Genomic DNA, 21,256 nt, shown 5'->3' with positions numbered 1-21,256 from the left:
TGCTGAACGAATGCGGCCGAGCTGGAAGACAGCACATCTTAGAGAGCGCCTGCTGGCCTAGGCTCAGGAATATGGGTGCCCATTGACAAATCCAGGACTGGTGACAGAGGAGTGGAGGAGGGTGGGGAGTGGGAAGAGAGGATATGGTGAATTAAATTCTGTTGTTAGCTTCCCGGGCATCTTCTTCCACATCTCAAGGGGAGGGGGGGAACAGACATGAGCCTTTTGCTGTAGACCCGGGGGAGTGATACTAAACACTGATGCGTGGTGATATGCAAAGAGACATTGTTCTCCTGCAGCACTCCTCCTCCTCCTAAGACGGGTATCTCCTTTTATTGCTTTGTTTTGTTTTTTTTAAATAATCCTATTGGAGCTGATTTACTAAGGCTTTTCTCCCATTCTAAGTCTTTTTTTTTGGGGGGGGGAGGGGGAGGGGAAATGGATTTTTTTTTTTGTTGTGAGTTTTTATTTGATATATGTGCAACTGTTTCTAGCAGAAAAGGGCCTTGTAAATCTGGTGCACTCATTTCTGTATCATTTTTCCCTCATTTCCCTGCATTATTTGGATGGCACTCTTTTTGTATTAAAAAATCAATTACATGGATCGCGTGTTATACATATATACATATACATATATATATATATATATGAGTGTGCGTGTATACCTTGTGTGCTGTGCGGTGAAATCTTGTTTCTGTCAGATGCCCTATGCATTCCCATCCCATCCCGAGCTTATGCGGCACACGAGGGCTCCATCTGCTGGAAGACTCCCGGCTGTGTTTCCAGGCATTCAGAGCCTCGCTGCAGGGCAAACAACACTTGAGGGATCTGAGCGTTCAATACATTCCCATTCAGTATCGGACTTTGAGGAGTTAGAAATGATGAGCAGTAAGTGGAAACGGACACATGCGAAGAGCAAAGCCAGATATGGATTTAATCGGACGGTGCTGCAGCATGGGCCACCGGGTGCTGGAAATTGCTGCTGCTTCTGCAGCACCACTCAATGTGCGCAGCGCTGTACAGAAACATGTAAGAGGCAGTCCCTGCTCAGTAGAGCTTACAATGTAATGAAGGCAAAAGAGACTGGGGGAATTTCATTTATTAAGGCTGGTTAAAAATTAATGAGGGCTGTAAGCGGGGCAATCGGGGGTTAAGATTTAAAAGCAGCCTAAAAAAAAAGGTGGGGGTTTTAGAGGGGGGATTTAAATAAGGAAAGAGAGGGAGATGCTCAGGGAGTCTATTCCAAGCAGGTGGTGCAGGCAGGTGGAACGATCTCCTTAATATGTTCCCTTACCTCTGAGGGGGCAGGGGTGCGACCCCATTTCTAAAAAAGTGACATTGATATCCTTCTTCTTCTTACAGGAATCCGGAGTCCAGTGTTATACAGGAATTATGTGCAGTGATGCACTCCCAGTGTGTGACCACTGGGCTTCTGACTGCCTCGGCCCCATGTGGTCAGACACTTTGGGGGGGGGGGGGGGGGGTCATTTTCAAAAGGACTTACAGGCTCAAAACTGGATTTTACACGTGTAGATGCACTTTACCCATGTGGACTTCTGAAAATTGCCACAATATATCCCGTTGAATTGTCAATAGGTTTTAACCACATTCGGTGCCCTTAAACATGTGCAAATGGCTTTTGAAAATTGCTACAACAGTGTGTTCCATTTGCTTGCACAACTCTTTTGGAAATTGCCTCCTTTGCGAGCAGAAAATAATGAAAGAAGGAGCTTCCGAGGGGGGCCCCCTCCAGCCTGTCGTTGGGAGATAATGAGGGATGCCCGGGGCATTTGAGGAGGCAGGCAGTCATGCAGCGTTACTGCCGCTAACCTCTGTAAAGCCGATGCCCGGGGATTTCTTTTTTTTAAAACGCACGGCCCCCCCGGGGGGTGTCCGAATGAAACAGAATATGATGGCAGGTGAGGAATCTAGGACCCAATGACCGTGCCCAGTTTGCTTTACTTTTTCGCAGTGCCACAGACCCCCCAGATGACCTTGCGCTTTTCTCTGTGCTTATCCGGGACTTTCTTACGCTCTCTTACCATGCAGTTTCCAGATTCTCCCCCCGGGGAGGCTGCTCCGTGCATCCACCACCCTTTCTGTGCAGAATTGTTCTCCCCACTTTACCCCCCCCAAGTCTGTCCACCTAAGGATACTGCAGGATTAGGGGGGGGGGGTGTGGGCACCCTCCACCCCGGAGGCACTTCCTCTCCAGCAGTGCGCAGCCCCCCTAAAGGGGTTTGCAGGCCGGCGGTATTCAGAGCACCGAATCATAGGATTACGGCCGGCCCAATCCTGTGCCCTTAAGGTTTGGAGAGGAAAGCGCTGCTCAGGCCGAGCAGTGCTTTGTGAGAAAGAGGAGGTGACCCTTCCCCCCCTCCTCCCTACTCCCACCTCACATCCTTGGAGGGCGGCACTGCTCCTAGAGTCACCTAAGAGATAAATTCGGCCTTCTCTTTAGGCCTCGTGTCCTTACTTCTCCCTCTTGCTATCATGAAATAACTAGAGAGAGACACCCCCATGTCTACACAGATTCCTAGGTATTTACAAAATATCACTGATGTCCTAAGTCAATCAAACCACTCCATCTGCATCCAGCTTTACCTTTCACAATCTGAAGGGGAAAACTTGTCTAGGGCTGTTAGCAATAGCAAATACAGACTTTTGGGAACTGATGAATAGAATTCCATGACAAATCACCGAAACCGCTCTTTGCTTCATGTGAGCAGGTATAGCGGTGCCTCCAAACACGATTCGATTGTTGAGGGTCATAAAAATAGCTGGGAGTGGCAGCATGTGTTATGAGGTATTTGGTTAGTAAGCTGGGGGTTTTTTTTTTTGTTTATTTGCTGTTCCATTTTGTTCCAATGGAGCTTCAACTAGTGCCGCTCAGCAGGGCTGGCTCATCCATTAGCCAAACTAGGCCCGGCCACCTAGAGCAGCCTCTCAAGCCAGCCGGGTTTTCAGGATATCCACAATGAATACGCACGAGATAGATTTGCATACAACGGAAGGAGTGCATGCAAAGCTACCTAATCTGACTGGTCAGGTGTGCCCCCAGGACTGGGTTGAGAAGCACTGACTTAGAGCAGCAAAATGCAAGAGGGGGCGAAATCCCAGAAACCTCCGGGGTGCTACTTGCCCACTTAAAACAAACAAACAAACAAAACCCCTATGGCACTAACTGCAAACCTATCCCACCAGGGGCCGAAGAGAAGCCTGAGCCACTGCTGAAGCTGCCATGAGTAGTGGCAGGAGGGTGGGAGAGAGAGAGATGGAAAAGAATGCTGGGTAAGGGTGGGGCATGGAGAGAGAGGGAGGGGGGGTACCAAGGAGGGGGGTGGAGAGTGGCGAGATAATCTGTTGGGCAGGTGGGGAGTAGAAAGGGAAAGGGAGGTGAGTGTATTCTTATGCAGCGGCAAATTTCTGTAAAAAAAAAAACAAAACACAAAACAGCTACCACGTCGAATCTACCGGTGGCCTCCATCTTCCACTTTTTTCCCCAAAAAGGGAGAAAGGATGCAAGTTCGAAAAAGGTTCCGGGTTGGTGACCCAGCAGAAAATCACCACTGCCGCAATGGCTCCTGGAACTGTTCATCACGGGAAGGTATAGCCCCCCAACGGTATAAAATCACCTTTCCCTGTCCCTTTATGAGTGAGGCTCCGGCCTGCAGCTTGTGTGGCTTAATTCTCTGAATAGCTTTGGAACGGGCCGGCCACCGGGTCAGAGGGTTGAAGTCAACAGTAAGTTCAGCCCACGCGCTGGCGTCAGCGGCGGGGGCCACAGGGGGGGGGAGGACTGCGTGCGAAGCCTGGGAATAACGAGTGACGTGAATGTGGGCTCCTCGCCAGCGAGGAGTTTCTCGCCTCTCGTGAGGCGCTCGTGAGACAGTCCGCTTCGTCCGATTACGCTTTCACGCACCCACCCCCATTCCACTCCCAGAACCACAAAGCGAGTGGTAAATCGATTGCTGCGTTAGGTTCGGTGCGAATTCGCTGTAGTCCACTCTTTCTCCTAAACATTCTCTACAATTCTGATTTTGCCTTTTCAGGGAAGGCTTCCTTTTTTTTTTTTTTTGGCTTTCGATGATTGCATTAACTGCGAGTTTTCAGAAAAGGCGAACGACCTGAAATCCTAGAGAAACCTCTTCACAGAAGCGAGCGGTGTTATTTTTTTTAGAGGTACGCTCGGGCTCCAGCTGCAGGCAGATGCAGACAGATGGCGGTTCAGTTTTATCACACAGCCGCCTGGAGCCGGGGTGGCGGGGGGAGGGATTCAGCTCGAACGAAACCCGAAGGGCCGGATGCAGCACAGGAATTTCTCCTGGTGCTGTATCTCTGGGAAACGCGCTATATAGCGAGCCTCGATCTTTGGAAACGGTGTGACCGATTCATGACATTGAGGGACCGACAGTCGAGCTTTGACTGTCGGTCCTCTTTCGAAAGTCGATAGGCGTAAACGTAGAACATGATGGCAGATAATACGAACGCCAAGGCCCGTTCGGTCCGCCCGCTTTACTTCCCAGCTAAATTTTGCCTTTGTTGTTGTTAATCCTTTGTACAGCACATACTAGACAACATGCAGCACCGTACAGAGACACACAAAGGGTCATTTCCGGTGGGATTTCTGCAAGTAAGGGGGTGACAAAATATGCGCCAAGCAGTGTTGTCCTTTGTCTTTATGGCCGCATAGGTCTGCCATGCCAGCAGTGTGACCCAGAGGTCTTGCTAGACCTTACCCCTGGTTTTGATGTCCGTGTACTAAGGTGGGTTATAGTGCGTTGTACCACTCCCCGTTGGGAGGGAGGGTGTGTGTGTGTGTGTGCGTGCGTACAAAAACCCCAGCGCCCATGTGATGTAGGGTGGTCCTTGCGAGAGGCCTGGGAGTCAGCCGTGGGCCGCGCGGGTCCGACCCGCCACAGGAGGAGGGATCTGAAGTTTAGGAGTCCAGGAAGGGTGACGTACACTGGGACGCCGGAGAAGAGGTTTGTGGGAGCTCTGAGCCCGCAGGGTCCATGAAAGAAAGGATCAAGTCAGAAGCAGGGGATAATGAGGATGAATCCTTGTGAGCGTGAGCGAGCAGTTTCTACCTGACTGACAAAGCCAGCTGGAGATTTGCCTCCCACATGAGTACTGGGAAGGCCTGAGGAGGAAAGTTACCTTCCCCCAAGAGCTACCTGTTTGGGAAAGGGTATAAAAAGGTGAAAGAGACTGAGCTTCTCTGGGTACTTTGTTGCATTTTTATTATCTTTGGTGTACTTATTTTGTATTTGTTTCCTGCCACCGGTTTACGGTAAAGATTTTCATTTTGCACAACAGCGGTTGGAAGGGAGCGTGATCTTCGGTGGGACTGGAGCTCGACTCCCCCTCACCTCCTTAGCGGGAATGCTGGGAGGTCATTGGGGGGGGGGCCTTGCGTGATCCACGGTCCTCCCTGTCCAAGGAAGAGCCCGCAGTGGGAAGGGGGCTACAAGCGTTTTACGCACAGACGTGGCCTTTTACAAAATTGCACCCCCCACCCCCCCGGAATGCAGGCTAACTTAGGTGCGCATCTCATGTGCGTACGCGTGCACGCCCATCGGCCTGAGCGCAGGTGTTTCCAGGCTTGGGGGAGGGAGGCTTGATCTTGTGCGCCCAGAAAAGTGTCTGGAAGAACTTCAGCGCATGTTTTTAGCAGATGTAGCCGTGGGTGGGTATTTTCGGGAGGATCCTTTCAAGAGGGACCGTGCCAGGGTCCGCTCGTACGTCCCCCTTTCAACATCTGCGTGCACGGATTTGCTAGATAATTTATGCAGCCTGTTACAAAATCCCCACCCCCCCCCCTAGATTCATACTGGAAAGCGATAGTAATTAATATTAAAAAAAAACAAAACAAACCAACCTTCTAAACACAAAGCAGGTGAGTTTAAATGGCAAAACTGCGTCTCTCCACCGCACTTCCCTCCCCCTCGGATGCCCCCGACCTACTGCAGACCACCCCACGGCGCGATCGGCAGGCTGGGGTGGATGTTCGCCTGCATCTCAATGGGCCGCCGGCTTCCTCTCCGGGAAAAGCAATCCTTCAGCGCGAAAGGATCGTGGCGCGCGCGCGCACTCGCCGCCGCAGATACCGCTCATTACTGTGTCCTCGGGGGGGGGGGGGGGGGCCCATCTGCTGCAAACGAAGCTCGATATTATTTTTTTTTTTTCCAAACGGCCGCCCAATCGCTGGCATTTACCAAACCGGGTTCACGTAACCCCCCTTGCCGAAATAAATAAGTAAAGGAGGGGTTGCATTTATTTCCCCTCGCCGTGGCCCGCGGGGAGGGTGAAGGAGTCGGCCGGAGGAATGCGGGGCTGCGTGTGAGTTTCTTTTCCACGCCAGGGCCTTTGCACTCTGCGGGGGAGGAGCAGGGGGGAGGCTTGTGTTGGGCGCGTGCTCGCCAGCTCGCGCTACAAACACCCAGGCGCCGCCCTTCGTTCTGTTAGGGGGGCGGGGCTGCGTGTGAGTTTCTTTTCCACGCCAGGGCCTTTGCACTCTGCGGGGGAGGAGCAGGGGGGAGGCTTGTGTTGGGCGCGTGCTCGCCAGCTCGCGCTACAAACACCCAGGCGCCGCCCTTCGTTCTGTTAAGGGGGGCGGGGCTGCTGCAAGCTTTCCCGCGCCGTTCGCCCGGCGTTCGCATGAAGGGCTGGGGGCGCCACCCAGTGGCTGCCATTGCGGGCGCGACGGCAACGGACGCGGCCGCCCCGACCTGGCGGGAAAAGAAAGGCACCTCCCGCCACGAGGGAGGCTCCGAGAAGATGCCGCTTTAAAAAAAAAAAAAAAAGCCATCTATCGACTTTATTACGCCTCATAAATGTTTAATTGTCATTTTTTTTTTTTTTTTTTTAGTAAATCCTTGTTTTGGAAACCGAGAAAGATCAATGCCTTAGCTTGGCGGGCGAACTCCGACAGTTTAAAAGTGCTCCGTTTTCCGAAGTCGTGCACCAGGATGGAAAGCCAACTTTTTATTTTAGTGGCTTGTCTTGCACTCGTGTCCCCCCCCCCCAAATCTTTATTGTAGCAGTGACACGTGACAGGTGCAGGCAAAACACCAGGCCGAGGGAGATCTGTGGTGAAAAGTGGAGCAGAAGGAGAGGTGGAGGTGGAGGGTTCTGCCGAGAATGGAGCGAGCCTGTGGTTAGACCAGATCTGCACAGAGTTTTGAAAGGGGTAAAGAGCAGGCATATTCATGCACTGCCCCAGAAGGGCTCACAGAATAAAAACTGGGCGGCAAATGGGGAAGGTGAGAAAGTTTTAAAGGTCAGGGATGTGAATATTGCGCATCTGTAAAGTCTGGGGCCTGTGTTGGGTCTGAGGTCAGGGCTGCTTTATTTACCCAGCTTCCATCCTAGGAGATACTAATGGCAGATGTGATTGAAACTGGGGTGGTAGTTTTTGGGGGGGGCTTTCTAATCGATTGGGGTGGGTGAACCTTCTCTAACAGATCTTCACATGCTTCCACTACAAATGAAAATATTCAAAGCTTGCCAGGTTAGTTTGAAAAAGATGAAAGCCAGGCAAACCTGTCGAACCAAGATGGCTTTAAAATGTTTTCCAGGGAAGGCCTGGAAAAATGTTTTAAATGTTGGGATATTCCCAACAAAACACTGGAGACCTGGCGGGCAAGCTCTCGAGCTTTGCTCGTATTTTTTTCCTCTCTGTTTCCCAGAAAGACAAGGATTTGGAAAAGCCGGGAAACTGAAACGTTGCGCAGAGAGAAGATGCAGGCGCACTCATGTTTCACGTTCGCGCGTAAGTTTGCCCGGACCTAGCAGGGAGCGTTCCGTGGGTAGAGTTGAGCAGGGGGTTGCACCTGCACACATTTTCGTAGGGAAATTCAGCGCATAAGGTTTCAGGAGAATTTTGTTGCACACCAAAGAGCAGGTGTAACTTTTGCCAGGTAGATCAGGTGGGATGGCTTTCAGAGCAGACTTCTGCATGCACGCCTGCAGGATGTTTTAAAAGAGACTCCTTATGCGTAAACACAGCCCATGTCCCTCTTTCCCACCCTCTCCCTCAAATGCAGCTTGCCTTTCTATCCCATATAGTTATCAATACATTTTGAGATACTGGAGGAATCTAAAATCCCACCACAACGTCTTGGGCCCCCTCGCCACATACCCTCTGCATTTGCCAGGATGAGCATCGGGGATATTTTTCCATGTCTCTTGTCCACTTCAGAACAGCGAGCTTGGTTAGAGCTAGGGTGAAAGTATTGGGTAATGGAAAATGATATACACGTGCTTTGCAGTTAAAGGCTGAATGATCTCCCCGGATCCGCATTTACGGTCGCAGCATACTTGCCAGCAAATCGCGTATGGACTGTGAAGGCCAATGTAGCAAACGTGCTTATGATTTTGCTGGGAATAACCAATTCGGGCCAGCGCTGCAAGGGAAAGGGGAAGACTTTTTTTTTTTTAAAGATGAGGCTGGCATCTCTGGAGGACACTCCAGGAGACGTTCTCAAAAGCGTGTGGGCTACACTAGAGAGAGACTCTGAACCCACCTGGGTGTCTCTTGAGTAAACAGGCTGGCAAACGTTTCAGTGGGGCCGACAAAATCAGTCAGCACCAGGCACTGCATGTCCTGGCCAAACCCCTCCACGCTTACAGCTTTTGCAAATGTTCCACTTGGCTCATGGCCATTGTTTTCCTCTTCAGATCAGTGCTGAAAAATATCTGACTAAAGGTAGGAACACAGAGGCGCAGCTGGCAGTGCATTTCTGATGTACTGAACCCAGCAGGTTCACCATTGTTTCACATCTCTTGTGAGCGCAGCACATCTGCTGAGCGGCTTTAAATACACTAAAAAGTTGAATCCCAAAACAGGTTTTATGCACACTACACCCAGGACTGGATTTAAAGTTTTGGCACCCATTAGCACTAGATGTAGAAGCATCTACTGTTTCCCCACTAAAACACGCAGATAAGTTAGATACTTTGAATTCGTTTACACATATTTACATCCGTGGTGCTTGACCGTTTTCCATCTTTTATTAACGTTTTGGAACACTGCATCAGTTCTTTCACCTCCACTCCCCAGCATACCCTTTCCTCTCATCCTGCCCAGCAGCATCCTTCCTCTGCCCCCTGCCCGCCCACCCTCCTCCTCTCTATCCCACCTTGCCCAATGGCATCCATTCCTCTCCCCTCTCTCTACCAGTGGCAGCTCCGGGCTCTGGCGGGGTCCCTCCTCAGCTCATCTCAGGCCATCTCTTAGCTTGTGATGAGCATGGAAAACAAACCTATTCTGCACAGCTAAAGCTGTCAAATGTGGTGTCATAGGCAATCGCCTATGCAGTAATTTGTGCCTGTTCGCCCCCTACTGATTTTGGTCTTGTCAAAAACAAATGGGTGGGTGGAGAGTCTTGCAGTTGTGTTGTGGACAAAATGTGTTGTTGACAAGCAGTGGGGGATCTGCAGAACTGATTTTTTTCCAGGCAAACGTCCCGAGGAGTTTTGGGAGCATGCTTTTTCTATGCTGAAACACCAGCCTGATAAATTAATAGCGTCTCCTGCTAGGGAGACACATTCCGTGACATGGGCCACCGGGGAATGGAAGCAAATGCGCATGAAAATGAGAATATTTGTATTTATTTGGAAGTTTTAATTTCTTGTGGAAATTTATGGAGCAAGTCTGCTTCTGATGGGACCCAGTGCTGCTGCCGTTCTTGCAGATTGTGCACCAGGCTCTAGGTGCCTCAGAGAGAATGTTCTGCCCTTCTCCCACTCCTTCAGCCCTCAGAGCAGGTAATGAGAAGGGAGGAGGGTGGGTGGCAGACGTGGTTGGCTTCTGCCCTTTGAGAGGTGGAGCACCTTAAACATTTTATCCGGCTTGAGGGAGAGGAACGTGCCATGGAGTTTGATTCCTCGGGTAGACTTCTCCGTTCGAAAAGACAACAAAGTGCCGCTCCAGCAACAGAGGTGGAAGGCGAATTATTAAAAGAATTCCGGCTTTGTCTAAGTGCTGGAGCATTAAGCATGTGAGTGTGCAGCTATCCCCATTCAGACCACCGTCAGCTGCGCTGTTTTAACTGAGCAATGCAAGAAGAGGGTAAGAGAAGGGTAAACTGATTTTTATATTAAATTACAACTCCTTCCTTGCTGGAGCTTGAACTGGAACAGCCAGGCCTTTTTAATTGGGATCAACGTTTAATCAGAACTCCACAGATTTTCCGTGGATTATGCTTTAGCATACTTGATGCCTTTTGTAGGCTGCTAAATCAAAATGTGGCCTCTTGCCTCCACAGTATCAATTGCCATGAGCCTAGCCTACTCCCCTCACAAGTACAGTAAAAATGGTGCGGGCCAGAGCTGTCTTTCCTTTAGTATTCTTAGAATAGCAGAAACCCATCAAGTCGTGTTAGCTGTGATCCTGGGTTTCAAAGGTAGGACTCAAGGCCATGGATGGCGTGTACTTGCCTATCCCTAAAATACTGGGCGATGTCTACAGCGTACCGCCGTCTGGGTTATGCAGCATATTTGGATCTTTAATGAAACGGTGACATCTTGAATTACAGTTGAAGATTGCACCGAGGATGTGTGGTGTATTTGTTTCAGCCCATTGCCCATGTTCACCCATGTTGTTGAATTTCACCTCCCCTAATGTTTCAGACGTAGTCAGCTACTAAAATAATGCTAAGTGTGTATGCATAGCAGTTTCAAACTGTTAATAACGTAGGAGGATCCTGCTGCTATACAATGGCAAGGATCTTGTACTCTCAGAGTGCCTCGATATCCATTTCTACGTCGTCCCGTGCCAGCAGTCCCCTTTAATTGCCTGTTTCTATATATTCAGAGGAAACCTTTTAGCGTGTATATGGGAGATTAATGTACTGTAGGATTGCTATGATATAATAAAAATGGAAGTAGATTGATGATAAACCCTTTAATACATGCAGCTAAAAAGCCCTGGAGGCAGTGATACAAGTATTTGCTGGTTTTCAGCATTTCCCAGCAGCAAAATTAAGCTTAATTACCCCCTCAAAACTGTGCAATTCGCTTTGTAGATTCTATTTACCTTGGGGATGCGTCTGCTAGTTACTGGGGCTTGATACTATAGGTTAGGAGCGTTGGAGTAAAAGGCAGAGAGGTCTTTATCATCTAGTACTGAGGCCCACAAAAGGGCAATAACCACGCTTGGCAGTTTGTGGGAGCTGACACCCTTCTCCCCCCCCCCCCCCCCCTTTTTTTTATAGTTGAATATATTACATCATTACTAGGCAGATCTTCATTCACACGTGGAGCACTTCAGTGGCTTATTCAGGCGTTGAGGTGCGGCAGCCAAAAGGCCTGTGAGAAACCAGCAGGAAATCACTGTATCCATCAAGAGCAGGGCATTGAGTAGCCAATTTAATAGGCTGCGGTGCCTGAATATTGCAGCCTTTGTGTTGTAAGTCTTCGCAAACCGTAGAGGTGCCTGAAAGAGCCGAATGACTAATTGGCCGATGCCATTCCTTTCCGGGCCTGGGTTGCCTTCCTACACACCCGAGCTTCCAGCCCACTGCCTGTTCTGACAGGGCGAGGTCCAATGCTGAGGCCCCATGGGCCTTCCTTCACAGCTTTCCCCCCACTGAGGCTCTAATCTCCTCCCTTATGTTGCCACTCATCACAGCCACACAACTTTGTTAAGGGGCCATGGATGATAACTGCCTCTGGAAGCCACTGTGCCTGCCCCCTAAAACCTTCTTGTCCAGTGACTGGAATTCCCTCTCTCCTCGGGGGCTGTGAATGCGGCCTGCACCGCACACTGAGCCCCTGCCGGCCCAAAGAGCGCAAGCTGGATGTGAGACTCGACTGATGATGAATGTAATCCACCGAAGTGCCTGAAAAGTGGAATATAAAAGCAAATAAATGTCACATTTATTGGGCTTTCTGCTTTAACGCTGAATATAACTTATAGCAGGGGGACACACACTATGGTAGACGTATGCCAAACCTTTTAATACGTACATTCATCTAGTAGTAAAGCATAGAAAGAGAGAGCTTCAAAACAAAGGGTTGAGTTAATAGACCCACTGTGATGCAAAATATACCTGGCTAACTAATGCAAAATGAACGGCTGCCTTTTAATTAGAGGGAAACTGGGTCCCTCATGATTCAGTGTCGCCGCAGATGAAAGTTCTTTGGTGTTGGGCCTTTACCTGCAGTGAGTTCTCTGGACTGCTGCCACCTAGAGTTAATCCTGGTACTGCATTTAACAATGGCTTCCTGGACTGTCAGACTATTACTCTCGATCATCTTATGTCTAGTGCATAGCAGATGCACCCAGTGCTGTCCAGAGACACAGAATGGATGGTACCTGCTCCTTGAGCTTGCACAGACAAGGTGCGTGGACAAGAAACAAGAGGCTTTGAGCTCAGACAGCAAGGCCATGACTGAGAAGATTTAAGGATCAGGAAGGGCCATCACTCACCTGCCGTGTCTTTTAAGGTCCATAGATTCTCTGGTTATATTTTGAGCCATTCCTTGACCTTGAAAGGATTTGGGGGTTGGCCAATCATGGTTTATCGATGAGGAAAGCAGAGCTACAGATTCAAGACTACATTAGGTGTTCAAGTTTAAAAAAAATCCTAGTAAGAAGGGCCATGAGTGCCCCCCACCCCCATGAATATGGAGTCAGTGGTCACCTGACGCCAGAGTCAGACACGGGCTTTTTGAAAAGAGATAGTATTTCCCACTGTTTAATCATTTGTCAGACACCATATGGTCTGTTAAATCAACTACCAGGAGTCAGCGGCAGTACCTATAAAAAAAAAAAAAAGCATTGATTGATGTTATGCTCTCTTGTTTTAATAAGGTGTTTAAAAATCTCCAGCTGTTTATAGAGAACAAGCAGGAGGGAGATGATCTGTTTGACAGACTGAATGTGAGTACAGACCTTGTACAATCTCAGTCCTGTGCTCTTTGATTAAATGCAGATGTGTTGAACTTGGCAGCCCTGCGCTGAGCCGTAGTCTTCCAGATGGTGAAAGGGCGCACGGAGAAATAGAGAAGTCCCTCCCCACCCCTCCACACCTGCTGTTTCTAGGGCTGTGGGAAGGCCCGGCCGATGGCACGGCTGGCAGGGAAAGGAAATGGACAGAGCGCGCCCCTGGAGCAGTAGCCGTCCAGGCTGTGCTAGGTGAAGGAAGGCAGGACCAGTGGGTGCAGTCCCCCCTGCTGCTTTTCCTAACACAGCGGAGATCAGTTCAGGAAGCACCAAACCCTACCACCCAAGCAGTAGGGAGAACTGGTGGCCTCTGTCCAAATCCGGAACAAATTGCCTTTCTTCTTCCAATTAATTTAGCCTGCTCCTCAGTGTGTGGCAAATGCATAATTAGTTCAGAAGAAACAGAGAAATGTTATTTAAGGAGGAGGGGAGGAACAAACCAACCCAGGATATTTATTAGTACTCCTCTTTATAGCCTAAGCTGCTGTGTTGCTTCCCTGATTCCCCTTAAATCAATTCCCACTTTAATTACTGCGGTGCCTCCTTATTTAACGTTGCTTGTTTTTCCTCCTTCCCACTCTCTGCTACTAGGAAATCTGTTTATGCAAAAAAAAAACCCAGGAGTCTGTCCTGCCAAGAAATGAATCTTCAGAAGTTCATTCTGGGGAGTTGTTTTTTTTAAAGTCAAAGATGAAGATGAAGAGAGGGGGGAAAAAACCCCCCAAAACAAACCAAAGCCGAGTCAGAGACGAGCACCCCCCCCCCCCCCCCCCCCCCGCCTCCACTGAGAAAATTCTCGAATTGCTTAGGGTAAATTAGGTCTCCGCTCATAAAATGAGAGAGTATAACAAAGGCGGGAAAAAGTCACTTTCCATTAGTGGTCGGAGCATTGGAGTTTGGCCAATGGAATTGCTCAGCTGCCTGACTCGTCCGCCCTCCTCGCCCGCCACCACCCATGGGGGTCGCTGAGTCTTGTGCTGGTACTGAAATGAGAGTTGAACCCGCTCTGCTGTGAAGGGCATGGCCGGGGAGGGGGGGGGGGATAAACTATCCCTGCCGATAGCCAATGTCCCAGAGAACGAGAAAGGTTGCTTTATGGTAAACCTCGAGGTGTTGCGCAGGCAACGGAAATGTAGCGAGGGCTGACAAAACCGTTCAGCCTAGGGGCCCGGGGATACGGTGAGAGGCACCGCATAAAGGGCCCTGCTTGCTAAAAGTAGGTTTTAAAAGCATTGCTCGCGCAAAAACGGTCACGTACGTGCGTCTGCGGGCCGCGCGCACGGGAAGTACGTGAGCGCGCGTCAAGAATAAGGAGGCGGAAAAGGGGCGAGGCATGAGAGCGAGAGAGAATATGACACTCTGTCTATCTCCCACTGTCAGAGGGGCACCTTCAGCTCAGGGTGGGTTTTCTCCTCTTCTCCCCCCCCCCCCCCCCCCCCATGCAGTCACTTCTGCGAGCGTGTTTATTAAAATACGCGCGTAAAGGCTGCACACATTACGCATGGCAGGGATATTTTAAATGATACGCACGTACTTGCACGCGCGATGTAAAATTAAGCATATCTCTTGCTCGCGTGCCAGTACGCGCCTTGATGAGTGCGTGTGCGTCCCTTATAAAATTAGCCAGTAAGCGTTTTTCACATGGACGTCACATGGGAGAAGGCCTTCAGAAAATAGGCCCCACGCTGTTGCAGAGGCCCAAGATGGCCGCTGTTTTACCCCATCGCTATCTATGTGTTGTGCTTTCCCAGTGTTATTTCACACGCCGCTGCGTTGTACTGTCTTTTTTTTCATAACGCAGTCCAAACAAGCCTTTTCCTGTTTGCAGACCGTGTTGCCGAAAGAGCACCTTCAGTCGCCGATGACGGGCTTGGCTGCCAAGATTTTTCCACCATGTAATGCCTCAATCGCACTGAGAAAGCGTGAGGGATTGACAGATAGCAAGCAGATTTCCGACGGGATGAGTGATAATGCGGCCTCCGTGCTTCAGAGCTGAGCATACACATCTGCCGGTAAACTTTGCTCTCGCCTTGGTTTAGAACGGCAATGACCAGGGTCCCCTTTCCTGAATAAGCACGAAGATTTATTCCATGCTATGTGGTATCCAGGGACGAAGCTGGAAAGGGGGCGATTTCGATTCAAAGGGGTTTCAGGCCTTTGCTGGGAGCGCACACACACACATCAGGCTGTCATTGCTTCTCCAAGTGAGACAAGGTGAGCGATAGGGGTGATGAAAAGAACAGAGAACGGGTACCTGTGAAAAAATAATCAGATAAGAGACCATGGCATGTGTAGCAGAGAAGCGAGAATGAGCAGAAATTTAAAATGCGATAACTTTTAATAGTGAATGCACTGAGATTTCATCTTAATGCCGCCCTGGTTAAAACTAAAGCAAGTGTTCTTGGCAGTGCACATGCTAGGAAATTGTGTGGGCTACCTAGCGGTGATATTTACATGCCAATGATAGCTCCCTACTCTTCTTTGACCCTAGTCATTCTTAGGGTACCCCCACCTTGCCTGCATGAAATGACCCCCACCTGTCCAGGTATCTCAGCTTGCACACTCTGAAATGCAAAGCGAAACCTGTCAGCTTTTCATTTAAACCCCTTATGCTTGAATCCATGGGGTGGCACACAGAGGCAGCAACAGTTTCAGGGCGATGGGGTGAGTTTAGCCTTTGGGGGAATTTTTTTGGCACATGAGGGGATGCTGCTCGTTGTAACAACAGCAGTGTTGTGGCTCTTTCCGGAAGAGCCTGTGGTTCTCACGTCCGAGCCCCTGACGGTGTCCTGGCAAAGCTCCTGTCATGAAACAGAGGAAAGAGCAGTTGCAATACTTTCTTGTCCACCAGCGGGCACCACTAAAGACGTTTGAGCAGTGCACCTCAAACCTGCAAATTAAGACGTGTTGTACCAACTGGATACGGGGAGACAGGAAGTCATGTTTACTGTCTCTATTACTGTTTAATTGCTTATCAGTCTTTTGTGGTTTTGAATCTAGGCTTTAATTCTTATTTTGTCAATGCACTTACTAGTTGTATTTCTGCTGTGTAGAAGTTTTACAAATAAATATATAAGTAGGTATCCTGCCAAGCCTTAAAAAGCTATGTGTGTGTGTGCGCGCGCGCGCATGTGTGTGTGTGTGTGTGTGTGTGTGTGTCAGTATGTGTGCATGCGTGTGCATGCGAGTCTGTGTGCATGAGTGTGTGTGTCTGTGTGCGAGCGTGTGTGTGTGTGTCAGTATGTGTGCGTGCGTGTGCGTGCGAGTCTGTGTGTGTGTCTGTGTGCGAGCATGTGTGTGTGTGTCAGTATGTGTGTATGCAAGTCTGTGTGCGTGAGTGTGTGTGTCTGTGTGCGAGCGTGTGTGTGTGTGTGTCAGTATGTGTGCATGCGTGCGAGTGTGTGTGTGTGTGTGTGCGCGAGCGTGTGTGTGTGTGTGTGTTTGTCAGTATGTGTGCATGCGTGTGCATGCGAGTCTGTGTGCGTGAGTGTGTGTGTCTGTGTGCGAGCGTGTGTGTGCGCGCGAGCGTGTGTGTGTCAGTATGTGTGCATGCGTGTGCATGCGAGTCTGTGTGTGTGTCTGTGTGCGAGCATGTGGGTGTGTGTGTGTGTGTGTGTGTGTTGCTCTGTTGCCTTGCTTTCTGTAACGTGCATTCCATCCTGCTTTCTTTTAAAGTTCTCAGGTCTCAGATGGCGGCGAGAAAAGAACAGATTATTCTGGCAAAGAGGGAGATGAAGCGAGCCAAGAAGGCTGCCAAGGGCTGCGCGAGTGAGAAGCTGGTCCTCAGTTTGCTAATGGTGAAGCATGCCCATGGGAGGCTGCTGCTCTGTACGGTACATCATCTCCCTCCGTCAGCTGCGATTTCTTCTCTTGCCATAGGGATATTTTTCACCAGATGTCTTTTATTACTTTTTTCATTTTATACAGCAGGCTGGACACACTTAGGGAAGGGGGGGAGGGTGCAGGCTAGGGCTTAAAGCATTGGAGAAGTCCTGAGAAATGAGTTCAAGGCTCTCCTCTGCCCCTCTCCATGTGACCCTTTCAGCAAATTATTGCACTTCACCGTACCTCTGGGACCCACTTGACAACGGGCTTAATCTGGCCTTCCCGGTCAAGAAATTATTTATATTTCTTTCAGGACGCTGACCTTGAAAACTTAAGCAACAGAGAAATATATGTGTACAAGTTAGAGAGACGGAAACAGACACAGAAAGGGCTTGGAACTTGCGAGCGGTTGCGCCAGTCTGCAACTCTACCAACTACTGCACCTCTGCACATTTTTCATAAGCATTTGGAATTCAACTGCCTTTTAATTTCTATTCAAATTAAAAGAACAAGCAGATTGCCTTGGGCACCTCCAAACTAAACTATCTTGAGCCCCCTGGAGCTCTGTGACTCTGGTCCTCATCGCCCTTTGGGTGCAACAACTCCCTTTACGGTTCCATAAGTTGCTGGGGAGAGAGTTGGGAGTTGAAAATCAGGTGCCAGCACAAAAGGACTCTTGAATCATTTGGGATAGTTTCAGTCAAACTTTGGGTGGGGGCAGAGATTCATTTTGTTCTTAGAAGAATGGCAGAGTTTTGCCTCCAGACTGCTAACAGTGAAGCACTCTTTCCCAAGGCACTTAAGGCGGCTTGCAAGTTTAAATGACTGCACTGAGCATCAGTGAAGCAGTGGTGTGCCAGAGGGGACTCCCAACATCCCCTTGGTAAATTATTATCTGATGACATGCATAGTAGATGATGGCAGATAATGACCACATTGACCTATCTTGCCTGCCTAGTTCAGATTCTTCCATTTAGATAGATGAGCGTTAAAAAAAAAAAAAAGAGGATCTCACTGAATGGAGCAAGGCTTGAGAGAGCCCCCTTGATAAGAAATCACCAGTACATCATTGTGCTAAAAGCAAAATCTACCATACCTTCAGCCCTTCTTAATTAGAAAGAGCATAGGCAAGATATAATTGCTGAATAATACAAAAGTCAGACTGTAAACCACTTAATCCTATTGTGAAGTAGGCAGCGGTCGTGTATTGCCCTTAAAATCTCTATGCAGACACCTCGTCCAAATATAACTACTATATTCTTTCTGTAGCTGACCTGCAGGTAATATTAGGTTGTTTTTATTTTCTCAGACATGCCAGCTGTAAAATATCATTAGCACAACACAAATATCAGCTTGACAATAGACAAATAACCTCAGGGAGGCTCTTGAGACCTAAACATCTATGAGTATGGAGTGCTGCTTTTATAAGATTGTAAACCATACTAATCATTCAGCCTGGTCTAAATTCTGTTTTGTTTTGTATTCATCTTTTAATATTATGTAGCAAGCTACCATAAACCAGGTTCCTGTCCTCACGAGCTTATGTATTGGAGCCTTACAATGTGAACCAAGTTGTATCTGGATCTGAGTGGTTTGGACCAGCCAAAAAGGGTTTTTCAGCCCTGCAGAGAGACTGCAAGCCAGTGTAGCCAAGGTGAAGGAATGTAAAAATACCACAAAACCCTTGTGTGCTTTTCTGTGAATGACAAATGTTCTGCAAGAACCAGCATCCAGCATTCATAGCATTAACAAGTTGGGAAAAGGCCTGTACTGTTTACCCTGCCCAGAGAACAGCACTACATAGCCAGCAGAGGAGGAAGCCAAAGGAATGCTGGGAGACCATTTAAGGAAGAAAAGGTGCAATTTGGCTGCCTCTGTCTGTGCAGGACAGGGACAGCTAGGAGTTGAAGCAGGAAGAGGAGTTCATCTGGCAGCCCTGCAATCAGTTCTTGTCCTGAAGAGCTAATTATTGAGAGGGAGACACAGACAGCTGTTCTGGCTTCATAGCCGAGCTACATAAAAAATCCCAACAAGGGACAGAGGAGCCAGGAGCTGGGAGACTGAGAGACTTCCTTTCCACAGATATCCAGGCCCAGGAGCACATGCTGGATCACCCTCCTAAGTGAATGAGTTAAGTAATCTAAACTTTGTACAGAGAGTGTCTTAGTAGAGGAGGGAGAATGTTTATTTCTTTGTTTTTTGTCACAAATTCAATATCTCATCTAAACTCTTTCAGCCAAAGCCAATCATAAACCCTTGCTGGCAGGTACTGGGAAAGAAGACAAGTGGACCGTGGTCTTTCTGTAAGAGGCTGAAACCAGGCCAGCTTTCTGCTTAGTACCAAGTAAACCATTTGGGGGAAGCTCCCCAGGAGAGGGAGACCCTTTACACACTGCAGTGCTCATCTATTTGGTTTGACTTCTAGTCAGCTCCACCATCAAGAGAGACTTCTTCATTTTCTTGACCGTTATTTTTCCACATAATTTTGTGTCTGGGTGCACCCTTTGCAAACTGGTGACATTGGGGTGGATCTTTTCCCCCTTTTTTGAGTACTCAGGGCTAAAGACAATTTTTGAAAGTTGTGTACTTCACTGCTTTTCCTTCCAACCTTCCTCTATTAGCATTCTCTATTTTTTTTTACTATCCATATGAGTATGCAAGTTTGTTAGAGTTCACTACTGTACTTTTCCTATTTAATGTTTTGGTTGATTTACTGTCTACTTACACAATATTAGTACAAAGTTACTGATTTATTCTGGTGTGATGATTTTATCTGGTCTGTGGTGCCACAAGTGAGAGGCTTTTTGCGAAAGGGCACAGAATTGTGGTATCAGGATGACTGGGACCCTGTCTCATCCCCCACTCAGGCTACGAACCCAAAGATAAATCATATTAGAAAATATAATTTCTTATTTATTTATTTAGGTTTTTTTTATATACCGGCATTCATGATAAAATCACATCATGCCGGTTTACATTCGAACAAGGTGTGCAAAAAATACAATAACTGAATCTAGTGCAGAGGAGTTGCAGTTACAATGAACAGGGGGAATGGAACTGGGACAAGAGAGAAAGAAGCAGAAGAAGGTTATTGCTTATTATGTGGTACTCCCCATCCGGACCAAGGGAGGGACCACATGGGGATATTTCATTTTAGAAGAATTTGCCATTTACGGCCCTTTTGAAGGCCATGCCTCACGTCACTTGACCATGCAATAATTTAAGTACGTCACGGAACGTAATAAGATTGATATATCCCACATGTAAATTCTGCTCCGATAGCATTTATTTCAACTTCAGATCAGAGGGCACTTGGCTAAGTAAATGCAGTCGCATTGGTTAATGCCCTACTCCACCTTTCTAAAACTGGTGACTCATGAAAGATAACTGAATTGTAATTGGATGCGCCTTTATGTCAGAAAACCATCCTTGCAGTATTTTGCAAATGGACCTGGTTTTGGCTAACTGTAGGCACTAGTATTCCTCCCCTATAACTTCCATCCTTACTGAAAAGATCAGAAACACATTTTTGGATTTACAGTGCAAGTATTTTGTTATAGATGAAATTACAAGAGTTGCAGTTGTTTTCCAAGTGTAAAAAGTGAGATGTAGCACTGGCGAAAATCTACAGCAAGACTCAGAGAGAGAAAAGTCTGATTGGGCAATTAACACGGCAGGCATCAATTTTTAATTTTAACCCATGCCATGCCCTCTCCTCATCTTCCTTGGTTGGTCTGTCCTACATTGGGAGCCATGATATGATTTAAAGTTCCAGGAAGATCTTTTTATTTTAGAGTTTAATAAATGTATCATAAATACTACAGCTATGCAGTCGTGTTGAAATGACATTGATCAATGCACTTCTGGTGAGCGTATTTTAAATCTGAAGAATATTATTCATTTTAATCAACTTCAGCCACCACAGCAATAATTCCTGCTTTTAAGGGTTAGGATAATTTATGCTCTGAACATCTATAACTGTTGTGTATGGGTACATAAATCAATAAATATTAGTTTTTATTGTTTTGCTTGGGGTTTGGTTTGTTGTGGAGTGCAGCTGTGCAGTTCCTCGTGGGAGTTGGAGGGTCGACAGCTTTGCCAAATGGGACAGAATCAATGTATAAAACAGATACATTTACATTTTACATTTATTAAATGTATTGATTGCTTAACTCTAAAAGGCCTAAGCGATATACAGCAAAACGTACAAATTCAGACACATTGAATAAAATGCACAAATTTTAAACAGAGTCCCAAAGGAATCATTACTCTTTAACACACATGAAAAAGGCCCTACAACACTTAGATGCTACAAATGCTAATTTTACAGTAAACCGGAACAGGCATTTAATAATAAAGAGGTGTAGGGTTACGTGTAGGCCTGCCTAAATAGAAAAATTTTTAACAGCCCTCTGAAAGTCTTCAAACCATCGCACAGTCAAAAGTCTAATAGAAAGGAGTTCCACAAAGCTGCAGCCG

General features: G+C 47.9%; 1 long non-coding RNA gene across 2 annotated transcripts; it reads left to right on the top strand.

Moving 5' to 3' along the window:
- Positions 1-4,869: 4,869 nt before the first annotated feature.
- LOC115094982 lies at positions 4,870-19,476 on the top strand. Of its 2 annotated transcripts, XR_003857659.1 has the most exons (4): positions 4,870-4,985; positions 14,781-14,964; positions 16,628-16,785; positions 18,282-19,476. It is a non-coding gene; the product is annotated as an uncharacterized LOC115094982 (long non-coding RNA). The 2 variants fall into 2 exon arrangements; XR_003857660.1 differs by lacking the exons at positions 4,870-4,985; positions 18,282-19,476 and adding an exon at positions 9,883-10,075 and having other exon boundaries at positions 16,628-16,878.
- The last annotated feature ends 1,780 nt before the right edge of the window (positions 19,477-21,256 follow it).

The sequence above is a fragment of the Rhinatrema bivittatum genome, chromosome 7, assembly GCF_901001135.1.
Source record: "Rhinatrema bivittatum chromosome 7, aRhiBiv1.1, whole genome shotgun sequence".
NCBI classification, from domain to species: Eukaryota; Metazoa; Chordata; class Amphibia; order Gymnophiona; family Rhinatrematidae; genus Rhinatrema; species Rhinatrema bivittatum.
This window is presented reverse-complemented; position numbering and strand designations above follow the sequence as displayed.